We start from the raw sequence: 13,214 nt of genomic DNA, 5'->3' as shown, positions 1-13,214 counted from the left end.
ATGCAAATAATTGATTCCTTGAAAAAATAAATCAATGTGCATCCGTACCAGTGGTCACTCTGTCTTTGTACCAAGTCTCAGCAAAATCGGTTCTTGCATCTCCGAGAAATGATGATGGACACACCCCAAAAACTGGATTTTACATTTGACATTCAAAATGGCACTAAATTGTACCTAGTATCATTTAAATCAGTCAAGGCGTCTCTGAGAAATATCAATGGACAGACAAACGCCACGATTAATAATCAAAATGGCTGCCAGTCGGCCATATTTGATCATTTCATAAAAGTTAAACAACGTACATCTGTATAGGTGGTCCCTTTGTCTTTGTAACATGTCCCAATAAAATCGGCCAAGGCATCTCCGAGAAATGACGATGGGCACACAAGGAACGCATTTGACTGAATTTTGGAATTAAAAATGGCCGCCAGTCCGCCATATCGGAAAATAAATTTACGTACATATGTATGATTGACCACTATGTCTTTGTACCAAGTTTCTAAAAAAATCGGTCCTGCTATCTCTGAGAAATCACTCAGACGGACTGACGGACTGACAAAGGCGAAACTACAAGACCTTGTCTGGGTGGGGGCTAATAAAGACAAACTTCGGGATATTTAACTATGAGTCTCACCGGCGATTACCATGGCAATAAAAGGAAAATGTATGAGAGAATGTCTTCATTAAACCATATAATACATGCGAGTATAATCAAATGAAGGCAAACCATAAGATGTGCCAGTACTAGTAAATAGAGAACGTACTTACTCCTCTCACAATGGAACCCTGTGAAACCACGAATACATTCACATATGTACATATTTATTCCATCATCACACCTACCGCTGTTCTGACACGGATTCGAGTCACATTCATTCACGTCTGAATAACACATGTAAATCAAATAAACCATTCAAATATTTTAGTATTCGACTTGATTAATATCATGTTACAAATGAAATGTCAGTCATTATCTAGGATATGTAAATAGAGTTCCAGTAATACAATGCTAACATAAATTAACAACAACGTAATTGTCTGTGACGTAATAGATTCGTCTTACACTTATAGTTTCAAAGCGATCTGCCGTGGTCGTGAGTTCAATTTTAGTGTATACGTGCTTATATGTTGGCAGTTTACCTGTAGTTAATTCCACTTTCTCACTGTTGCTGGACATGTACTTTATCCCCGAGGGTAAACTTAACTGAGTAGGTCATATTGATCATGAATACATGTCGCTGTTGTTCGCACTGTAGATTCTACTTACTCACATACTATTTGCCATTGGGGCGTTCATTGGACGCTTTTCAGAGCTGACATTTTTGGGAATGTGAAGTACTGAGATAAAATTTGTTTTCAGTGACAAGGCGCTCTGCCGTGACCATGAGTTTGAATCTGCGTGTGCGCCTTTATATGTTCGTGATTTGTCATTGGCCATCAATTGTATTAATCAAGAATACTTATTCTACGGGTTTAGTTTAGTAAAATCATCTACTTGCCGGTGTCACAGTTCGTTCCCGTAAATCCCAGGAAACAGTCACATGTGTATCCATGTGCGATAGCAGTACATACACCATGTTGGCACGGATCTGTTGAACAGGAATTCCTATCTGTGTGGACACATTAATTGTTCAGTAGACTCATAATGTAAACTTGTCCTGCGAGTGTTTAACTTGTTAATGCTAGAGGATCCTAGCTACAAAAAATAAAGTTGTGTTCAGGAGTATTTTTTTTCCATTCATCAATAGTTTACTCTGTTGACATCAAGGATCTTTGCTTACATTGCCGCGAAAAACAGAATGCATTTTAAGCGTTATGCAAGCCTGTACATCAATAATGAGATTATAATTGGCTATAGAATGTGATACTACTAGACTAAGTACTACTTGTACAATTTTACAAAGTAGTAACGATCTGTGTATGTTATAAGTACAGTCATAGACCCCAAAACGTTTCATAATTTAGGGTTAGCTGTAAATACGTTTCATAACCACAGCGTTGTTGCCAACAAATGATATTCCTACATGTTGTGCTTGGAGGACCAGTGGGAAATCGATTAGCTGTGAAAGTCAGAAAAATGCACAAGAAAAACTAATGTATAGATTCCTTAAATTTGTTGATTTGAGATTTATGTGTAAATCAAGCGTTTACCTGCTGAATGCGTGTCATTGAGGTGACCTATAACAAACATAATATAATTAATTATGATTATAATAATTTAAATCAATTTAAACACTGTTCGACATAAACTGCTAGATATCCAGATGGAAATCAATATTTTAGTCTTAATACTCACCTGTCACATCACTATTATCGGACAGAAATATACCACTTGGTACAGCGACCATAAACACAATTGTGAACAGCGCTGATCCCAGGCTCGCCATTAATTTCGGGGTGAGAGCACAACCACCACCGCCACTACTCTGTATGACACATTCATGGTTCATAAATTATTCACAATTGTTAATTAAATACCTAGAAATTAACTTTACTAATTGGGCTAATGAGTTGTATGTAAATTTGTATGTGAAATAATGAATAAAACATAATGCAAACTTGATTTGTATCATTCAATTTGATAATAATTGTATAAATAGCATAAATTAAACACATTAAATAAGTTTAAATGTATTGATGAAACTTACCACATCTGTTGGAAAAACTTTATTCTCCATGTTTCAGCAATAACTTGCACACCGTATCTACTGGAGTTATATCCATTTACATGTGCATACATATTATTGTTTACTTTTTGTCTGGTACTAAGGTAACTGATGTGTTTAACACATTTAAATAAATGGTCAGTGATTAGGTTTAATCACATCACCATCGGCAGTCACAAGCTTTTTGAACATCTAGTATATTGTCACTGTACTTACTACATGGCCCGGAGATAATGGCTGTAACATTTATTTTGAAACTGGATATGTTTTTATCGATTTACCCACTACAAATACTGTGTGTGTCAGGGTTTCAGCCATTACGCGAATGTATTGCATTCATTCGTATACATTTATATTCATACAGTTTTGTACCTAGTGCTGTGCTCAAGGGCTATATTGCGAATAACATTGGGACCAATAAGTGTATTTAGCATGGGCTTGATGAATTGGATCTGTGGTCATTTTGTCGAATACAAATATGCAGTTAACCTGGTGAATCCTTGTTTTAAATATTAATTTGTATCCGTATTTTGTCACCTGATTGAGTGGTTCTTTACAGTACGTCCTACAAATATTGCCAACAATTTTATCACTGAAGTGTGACACAATAATCGCACAGACATAATCCTTTTTAGTATACGCGAAGTTAAATCCAGAATCAAAGATTCTCCCCAAAATATGCTTTGTTTATGTGTTTAGTAAGGTTGACCAGATCCAGATATTAACGAAGAAGACATTTGTTTATTTTTAAAATCAGTGTTCTATTTAAAAAGAAACGCTCTCCTATATAACTATTGTTATTCAATATCTTCCGATAATATCACTATTTGATGTGCCAAAGTTATCAATGTATGTAAATTAAATACACTGTTATACATACAGTATATAAGGTATGTTACAAATCACACTTGCTTCTATGCTATCGATAAAGAGCCATTGCTCGAAACGTCTAACTATTTTTAATAGTTATTTAGGACTACGATTACCAAATATTATCTTCAATATATCATGTTACAAATCACATCGTCTTTAAGATGTAAGAGCTTACGTCAATTATATCATTATATATATTTTTATTATGAGATTAAACAACCTAAAACCTGCCACCCTATCGCTATGCACCATATAAGGGGTAATTGTCAGATTGTATTTAGGCTTTGTGCTTTGTTTAAAAGTATATTGTACAAAGCTTTAAGGCAATAAAACGCTGCTCCACAAAACACCGATCAGGACAAATCCTAATCCATTATGAGAACAAAGTACACTGAAAAAAAAACACGTTTCAAATTGATTATTGGTTGGCCAAGCCAAAATAAACTAGAACTCCTCGAAATGCATACAAAATATTGTAAATACAATAAATTATTTAAAACAAAATTTCACTGTGTAACAGGGAATAATTCTTGTACCATCCAACACAAACATTTTAAGTGCCCAACACCAGTTAAAAGTGATTTAATTTCACCAAACATCGCACAAAATAACCGTAAGACTAATGAGCGTGTTATATATATATATATATAATAGTAATATTCCTATACAACATCCAGGGCAGTGCTTGGATTTTTTGACTAGTGCTCAAACTGGACTAAACAGACACAATTGGGGAAAATCTACTAAAATAAAAACATTGTGTACCACAACGGAAGTCAAATTGTCACTAAAACTGGGCACTTAGAGAAAAGGTATCTTCCTACAAAACAAAAAGATGATATACTAAGAGACTTATTAATACCACAACAATAGCGGACAATGGTAATATTAAAACTGAAATTAGGATGCAAGATATGACTATCAGACCAATGGAAATACATTCCTTCAATAAGGAGACACCAAACACACAACGGCACAATTGGAGGCGAAGAACCAATCACAAGACTGGTTACGAACCAGTTGAGCAAGGCTAACCTCGATGTGGTTCGTAATCAGTCTTACGATTGGTTGTTGACAAATGCTGAACAGGCCACGCCTCCAAACTGTGCGTTCAGGCAAACCGTTAATTATTCGCAAATGGAGTCAATTTGTGTAGTTTTCTTTATGTAGTGATTTACTCTGCAGATATAGATAAAATATAGGTAAGGCTTTGGCGAAATTTGAAAGAGCAACTGATAATCTTCAACATTGTATTTTTTATAGATTTTATTTTTCATTCTGTTCGTCTGTTTTTTCCAGTTTAAAAAATATGCACACCCAAATATAAACACAATTTGACACTGTGTCTAAATACGTGTACACATAAATATGGTAAAACATGGGTATCAGTAAATCAAGTATATGCATGAGTCTTCTGTGTTCAGTAGTGATTTATGGAAATGTACTGCATACATGTTACTTAAAGTATATGCATAGGAATGAATACTTCATTTAAAAAGGATAAAGACCCTTTTGTTTGACCCGTAGAAGAGTGATGGAAAAGTTGGCTGTGAATTGGAAAATATATATCGGTAGCACCAGTTTCGTTATACTGAAATGATTATAGGTGACAGTTCAGTTTGTTAAAATGTTCTTACGATAAAGATTGTGAAAAAGAAATCCTGTTGTGTCCCATGGCAAATTAATAATGTCTTGAATTCATTCGTGTTCAAAAATGAAGTCTTAAAGTGTTTTGTCATAACTTGAAGCCATGAAATTATGACCGAACAATTGTCATGGTAAGGCCATAGTCAGAGGTGGAGATGTAAATTTATGGTAAAGTAAATAGTTTTAGCATAGCCACAACGTAGAAAGCGATTTCACACGCCCTCATATTTGTTAACACACATCCATTTTTTACCAAATACCTATTAGGTGACCCAAAAATGGTCAGTGGGTGTTTTTTATTGTGTTTTGGACATGAAATTTTGTGCCTAAAAAATAATGGAAACTATTTGTTCTCAGCTTCGCCCTCACTCTCTGTGCTCGCAACTTCTCATCCAATTTTTGGTCAATATGCCTGATTTGTTCTGTTTAAAAAAAAATGTATGCTGGAAACTCAGTGTCGCTCGGGACCCTAAAATCTGTTTTATGACCCACTTAGCAGACATTTACAACATACCCTAAATCTTGTTTGAGTTACTATTAAAATAGGCAGGGCTTGAAATAAAAAAATCACAACCAGGGGCATTTTTTTAACAATAAATTTCATAGTTTTTTGTCACTTGTTTATAAGTTGCAGCACACTTTTGTGTCTGAACCAGGAGGAAGTTTGCTTTCCCATGGCGAAAATTGCGCCTGGTGGCTGGTGTTGAACTTATTTCAAGGTTTGAAAATAGCATTTTCAGCCCCCCAGTCCAGTCATAGAAGTTCCCTAAGTTATTGTGCCCACCATGTGTAGACATAACAGTTCCCTTTAAGTTCTTGTAACTTTTCATTCCTGCTTCTAACCCACTAAAAAAGAAGCGTTTGTTTGACGAGTATAAACAATGCCAAGCAGAAAACAATGCAGAAATTATGAATTTTCTAGTTAAAATGCATGCTAACAACAAGAGTCTACTTGAAAAATTGATTGACAAACTACAAACAAATAATTTGAATGGCATGCAATTAAATAAATGATAACATTATGAGCTGTGTTTAACTGGTTTAACTCCTGCATTAACTCAATTCTGTGTTGTAATGCTCTCTGGTAGTTGTGTGGGTCATTTAGATGATTTTCACCCATATCTTCGTGGTATTCTTCAATAAGTTCATCATCATTGAAAATGCAGATGTTATGAATAACACGGGCACTCAATGTACCATTCACAATCAATTGCATGTCATTAGCATTAAAATCTCTCAATTTTCGAAACCTGCCCTTAAGTTCGCCAAAAGCTCGCTCAATTGTTTGTCGGTTTGTTTGTGCTTTACTCAAGGTACCATAATGACGGAAAGGTGTAAGTAATTTAACTGAAAGAGGGTATGCACTATCACCAACAAGATGTGTATTAGGTGGCATGATAACATTAAGAGACTCAAATAGTGGAGAATTTCTCTGGCGTCATGTGTACTTCCAGACCATCTTGCGTAAACATCAATAAACAATAATCTGGAACTACATACTGCCTGTAGAATGATAGAGTTAAACTTCTTTCTATTTGTATATGAATCTGAATTCAAATGGGGGGCTTTGATTATAATATGTGCTCCATCAAAAGCACCCAGGATTGCATGGAGCCTTGAAATGTGGCCATGCCACTGTATGGTCTGATTTCTGATGTCTGCTTCACGTGGCCATTTGATGTAGCGTGGCATCAACTTTTCAACAACTACCTTGACAGTGACACTCAAAATCTATCCACTATGGATCGGAATGTTTCATTATTACCTAAAAAAATGTGGTTAACTATAAATATTTTTATCAAAATTAGTAGAGGGGTTGTAATTAAATAGGATATTGCAGGTGGAAGGATAATGTTGCAGTAGGATATGTAATTTCTAGGAAAAATCTGTACTCTTCTAAACGGTTTGTGATTACAGTCAGAAACAGCTATTTTTACTGGCATTTATTTTAATTTTAGTATTTTAATATATTGTGATTATGTTCACATATATTTCAAGTTCACACCACTGTAATGAAAACAATGAGTTTTATTATTTTACATATTGATATTAATTTAATCATGGAACTTCCATGAAAACATACTATTGAGCAAATTTCAATAAATTATATAATACTTGGACTAAACAACTGAAAAAGTATATTGTGACTACAGTTCCTATGAATTACAAACTAGGGTATTTCGAATAAAATGTTGGGAGAGACCCTATCGAACTACATGAGGAATAGTTATAAAACATGTACACATCAAAACTAGGAGAATTGACATGCCCCGTATCTGTTACGTCAATGTGTTTCCTCGATTTATAATGCTCGTTCAAAAACCGAAGCACAATTTAGGACAGTTACTAAAATAAAATAAACTTACCTAATTACCACAGAAAAATCAATAACTGTTTTTTTATGGTAACTGCCATTTTTCCCCGCATCCCCGGCAAGTCGGGTTTAGGCAATTCGTTGTAATTCTTAAGAAGCTGTGACTTTTAAAATCATCTGGCTCATATCCCGGAACAACGGTTTCTGCGTATCCCTGGATCCCGGCCCTGGATGCGCGGAACAGCTGCTCGTCTCGCAAATAGCAGCCCAAATGCATCGTCATTATTCATGATGAGAACCAACATTAGCATCTCAGTTTGCTGCACAAATTTTGGCACCAACACTCCTAAAATACGACGAATATGTTCACGATCTGCCATTTTGTTTAACTGACCTTAGTTCCTCGAGGCAGTTTATTGTGTTCTTTTATTTCCTTGCATCGAGGCACCTCGAGCTGACTCAAGGAAAGGTTTCTACGTCACTCAGGGCGCCCGAGCCCGGGGTCCGACTTAAAAAATGATCTGGTACGCATGTCTGTGAAAGAAAACGCGTTAAAAGGGTGTTTGTTTAAAGAAAAGTGCGTTAACGCGCGTTACCATCTCAGTCAAAATAGACAAAAAAGGTATCTTTTCCGGTACTGCCAACGTGATAAGGGTGGTTATTTTTTATATGTGATTATCTTTTTTTTTATTGCTTTAAGGAATTCAATGATCGCAAAAGCGAGGAAAACGTCCGCCCCCCTGGTTAACGACCCTCGATCACGGGCGATCATGGCATATGACAAACCCGTGCTTACACTAAAGGGTTAGAAAGCTCAAATATCGCGAGATCAAGCGCGAGTTCAAGGTGCGTGATCTTTCAGCTTTCTAGCAGTGAAAAGGGTACGAAATTTTAACCTTTTAAAACGTGTTTAGGGTCATTTTGAAAACCCTTTTCACATACATGGGTTCCAGGTATTTCCATAAGTCGGACCCCCGGGGCCCCAAGGCGAATAATCGAAAACGCTTCAGGTGGGGACGCTGTTATTGAGATTGACGCTATTCTGCACCAGATGCATGCGTACTTACTGAACGGTGGAAACTAACGGTGTAAATTAATCACCCAAAATTTCCCGATATTTGAGTATACTTGAGTTACAAATCAACATTTCCTCATGTGCAGACAATGCTGAAATTAGCACGAGATGTACACCTATCGGAACATTGACAATGTCACGACACGAGTTTCAAAACCCATTCCTTTTCAGTAGAAGAATCTTTCGCATGATCAAGTCCACGATTTTTCCAAATTTACATTTTTGCGTAGCGAATAATGATTCGAGAGTAAAATCTAAACAGTTAGGCTACTGCAACCTATCAATTTGAAGTATCACACTCTCACTTACCTATCTATCATCTTTATTTCATTGACACGCAGATCGCCGCAATCCAACCGTCTGTGCTGAATAGCGCCACATGTGTTGACACAATGACTTTATTTGGATAACATTTCCGAGCATCGGAATGGTTCCGGGGACGTTGCTTCCGAAGACCTGCCGAAGATGACGTTATTTTGTGACGTCACAGGGATATTAAATGAAATCATAAAATTCACTTTCTGGCTCAGATATATACTGTTTTGTATGCTTTCCACCGTTTCCAAGCCTCTTGAAACTATTCTAAGGCGTTCCATCCGATACAATGTGGAAATGTTGGCTACAACATACATATGTGGGGTATTTTAGGTCATTACCTGGTATTTTACTACGAAAGAGATTGATAGTGTTCCGTGAAAGCCCTATAGTCGTGCGCTGCGCCATCTACGATGGTTCCGGGAACTTTGCGTCTAGGGGGGGGGGGGTGTCTTGGGGTCCGGACCTCCCCGTTGAAAAGATTATTCAATTTGTTTTTGTATAATATAAAAAAGTCATTAACTTAGTCTGGTGATTTTAAAGTTTGGACCTCCTCCCATAAAAAATAGTAAATTTTATGTCTTTTTTTCCGTTCCATTCTAACATGGATATGGATAGTAATTGAGTAATTATTATGCATAGATTTCAACCCCAAAATTGTAGAAAATGCATTCTTACCTTGTATCATGTCTGTCCTGAACAAGTCACTTTAGTGCAACAGACATGTCAAATACTACCATGATAAAATTTTGAGGAATTTTAACCATGATTTGCGTGTAGCATTATTGGATATGGGATACCTACCGTTTTAAGTTAACTGTAGTAAACATTATGCACACTAAAGTCAAATTATGTAATCTTTCATAATATAATCTCACAGATGTTTTTTCACATTTTCCCTGAAACAATCACACTCAGTAAAGTGACATCTGTTTAATTCTTTTAAGAGATTCCTCACGCCCTCACTCAACAATAATTTGAACGTTTGATGAGTCAGGTGCATCATAGATGCAAATGAGTATAGGAACCATTAATGCTGTAGAGTTGGTCTTGGTTGTTCAATTACGGCTAAAATTTGTGTGGTGGGTGGAAGATGTGTTTATTGTTTGTCATTGTTAGACACCTTACAGCTTGAAATGGTCCGAATCAAAATGCAGTGTATTCTAAAAACATGGCATCAAAATGATTTCTGTTCATGTATTTACTGTTGTAGATCCTATAGATTGTGTATTTTTGTATGTGGAAACTTGGCTGGCCCACTTACAAATATTTTTATTTTTTTATTTTTGACAAAACTGGTATTTTACAGACTGCAAACAATAGAACACTCACAGTGCAAGGCTAGTTAACCAACACGTCAATTCTCTTGCTTGAGTGTGAAAGTACATGGTTTAGTGACTAACTTTTAATATTAGAATTGTGTTTTTGTGCCATGCGACTTGTGCATTTTGCCGCAGAAGCTATATTCATGTTTTGAACTACATGACAGGACTGTGCTGCCATCTCTCTATGAAATGGCAGTTTATGTGCTATTCTAGTGTAAAACAGGCTCGACCAAACACAATACCCTACAGACTTTAACAAAGGTTCCTCAAAGACGCATTCGTTTGTGAATGAATCTCGGCCAGATGAATTGGCCTTCCCAGTGAGGCACACTCACTCAGGGTTGGGTTTGTCTTTCTATGGTGCCCATCCTAAGACAGGAATTGAACTTGGGTCTAGCGACTATGAGTCTGGTGAGACAACCACTATGCTATAAGTGACCGGTTATAATTTGAATATATTTTTAACGTGTGTCCTGTGTGAATTGTAACACTCATTTGTACATTGTGAGTCAATCCTGAATATTTTGAAGTTATGTTGTGTGCTTGGCCATGCGGTAAAGAAAGCCCACACAAGAGGGTGAAAGTGCGTTTTGGTGGCTCCTCTTAACAAAGTGAGCTATCACTGTCCGAAATATCCGTAAAGCATTTATTGAAAAAAAAAACGTACACTTGTTTTGAGCTGAAATATCAATACGCTTATTAATTAAACATTAACAAAATATCAAGAACAGGAAAAAGCAGAAAAATGCATTCACAAAAAGGAAATGCTTTTGAATCAAAATTTGTGAAATGTAAAGAACAATTCAAATAAATAAATGTAAAATATAATAAATAATAATGTTTTCGTGTAGATCATGGCTAGATCCGTTAAACCATAGTAATCGTTGATAACAAACACTGTGATATGTCTGCAAAAGCTATAATCACCTTACACTTGATAAAATGATAGACACAAGTGTATATGCACTTGCATGAGTTGATTAACCATCATTCACTGATAGTGAAGAACAAGTCAAAAACAATTGTTAAAAAAATATTGCTTAAAATATATCAAAATTCCAGTACGAACAGATGGATAATACTAATGTTTTGGATCCTTGCACTTCTCCATTTCACACATTTCTGGTACCATAGTTTTAATCTACATCCGATGAAGAACTGCTGGATGATATGGTTGGATATTTACATTTTGAAGAACCACATTTACATGAAAAATATCTGTTTTTAATTGACCAAAATTTTTCACCATAGTCAAACCTGAAATAAAAGACAGTGAAATGTTTTTACAACACATAATTATTAATAAAAGGGCGGAGGTCGTCGCGCTACGCATGCGCGAGATATGGGTCTCATATAAACAAAGTTAACGACTATGACTGTTTTGCAAGTGCAAGTGCATACCGAGCTTTCATTGGGTATTTTAGGTGAATCGAAAGTCACAAGTGCAATTAGTACAAGAAGTCCAATCCAAACTCGTAATTTCATAAGAAGAACGCATTGGATTGCGGGAAAATCAATGTTTATCAAGAAATGTTGCAATGGCTACCACCGCCCTTTAAATGAACTGTGTTTAAATGTATGATCCAAACTAATAAATAATCCTAGTAAAATGTGTTTTACTGTAAACATAAGGTTACCCACAATGCCAAGTGATTTTATGTCGTTAAAACCTATATTTGTATTCAAATAAATGTTGTTCTAACTGAGAAAAATGAACATATGGATTTGATGTACACTACAGCACACTTCCCCATCAGTTACGAAATGATTTGATTTCGATTGTTCCGATGGGTGTTTCATATATGTATCTGTCATTATCACTATTTTGTTTTAGTTTCCTAAAACGTTCGTTCGTGGATCGATAATCTATTGTAGAAATAAAAGAAAGGTAACATTGATATGTTGATGAGGACATTCGCTACTTTAATACTTTTTGGTCAGGATGGAACCATTATTTGGCTGAAGGCTTCCTGTCGGCATAGCCTGAAAAGACATCCGAATTTAAGTTGCAATAAGGAAAACGTTTTGTAATTTTAATGGCATAAACCAAGTAAAATATCAAGAAACGCACACAGCATTTTTGACAAACAATACAAAATTGTTCGATAAAATAAAAATAATAAAAATAAAAAAATGATAGAAAGCTAAACAGTAAATTTAATTATCATGCAAATTATGTGATGATTATGAATGTATTCGAAGTATTCATGTACCAATAAATAAGATTACTACTGGAAAATCTAAAAAAATTGACCATTATTCAAATTAGGTACATGTAATTGTGCTTTTATATCTATGATAAATCAAATCCGCTGAAAAACTCATTGATTCATTGATTAACAAAAAATCTGTGAATTTAAACCCTTTTTAATGTGATTGAATATAAAACTGATTGGCTGGGGTACCCAACATTTAATTCTGATTGGCTAGAGTACCCAACATTTAATTCTGATTGGCTAGGGTACCCAACATTTAATTCTGATTGGCTGGGGTACCCAACATTCTGACTGAAATATGGCGATTAGAGTACAATCATGTACTTGTCATGTTTTAGTGGCGAAAAAATAATAAGATTAATTGCAAGAAACTAACTCAAGACACTCGAGCGAAAGATTGCTATATTATAAGTTTTAAGATGTAGTCTACTGAGTGACATTTGAGATACCAAAGACAGTTTATATTAAGTCAATGCAGATGTTGAAGATATTTTCAGGTTATGGCAAACGAACATTATCATGCTGATGACAATAAGCAACGATAAATGCGTCACTGTGTATGCTGTGATGTCTTCATACATAACTTACCCTAGTTGCTCAAAGGGTTTAATGTTTTTAATGGCAAATAGGGCAATGCGTGGGCATTTCAGATCCTGATGTTCTACAAACACTCGAATGGGAATCAAGTTCGGATTGCAAAAATGATTAACGAAGCGGCTTATATTACCATATGTAGTACCATCTAAGCAGAAAGCATCACGGTCCTAAATAATAAAAGGAAAC

The 13,214-nt window shown here is 35.5% G+C and overlaps 1 long non-coding RNA gene across 1 annotated transcript in view; it reads left to right on the top strand.

Annotated features, from left to right (window-relative positions):
- The window catches only part of LOC144353870 (uncharacterized), a 31,790-nt gene extending 22,698 nt beyond the window's left edge, over positions 1-9,092 (top strand). The window contains exon 2 of the long non-coding RNA XR_013420895.2: positions 8,917-9,092. This is a non-coding gene — a long non-coding RNA (uncharacterized LOC144353870). The remainder of the gene's footprint in view (positions 1-8,916) is intronic.
- Positions 9,093-13,214: the final 4,122 nt, after the last annotated feature.

The sequence above is a fragment of the Saccoglossus kowalevskii genome, chromosome 14 (genome assembly GCF_978046115.1).
Source record: "Saccoglossus kowalevskii chromosome 14, keSacKowa6.1, whole genome shotgun sequence".
NCBI lineage: Eukaryota > Metazoa > Hemichordata > Enteropneusta > Harrimaniidae > Saccoglossus > Saccoglossus kowalevskii.
This window is presented reverse-complemented; position numbering and strand designations above follow the sequence as displayed.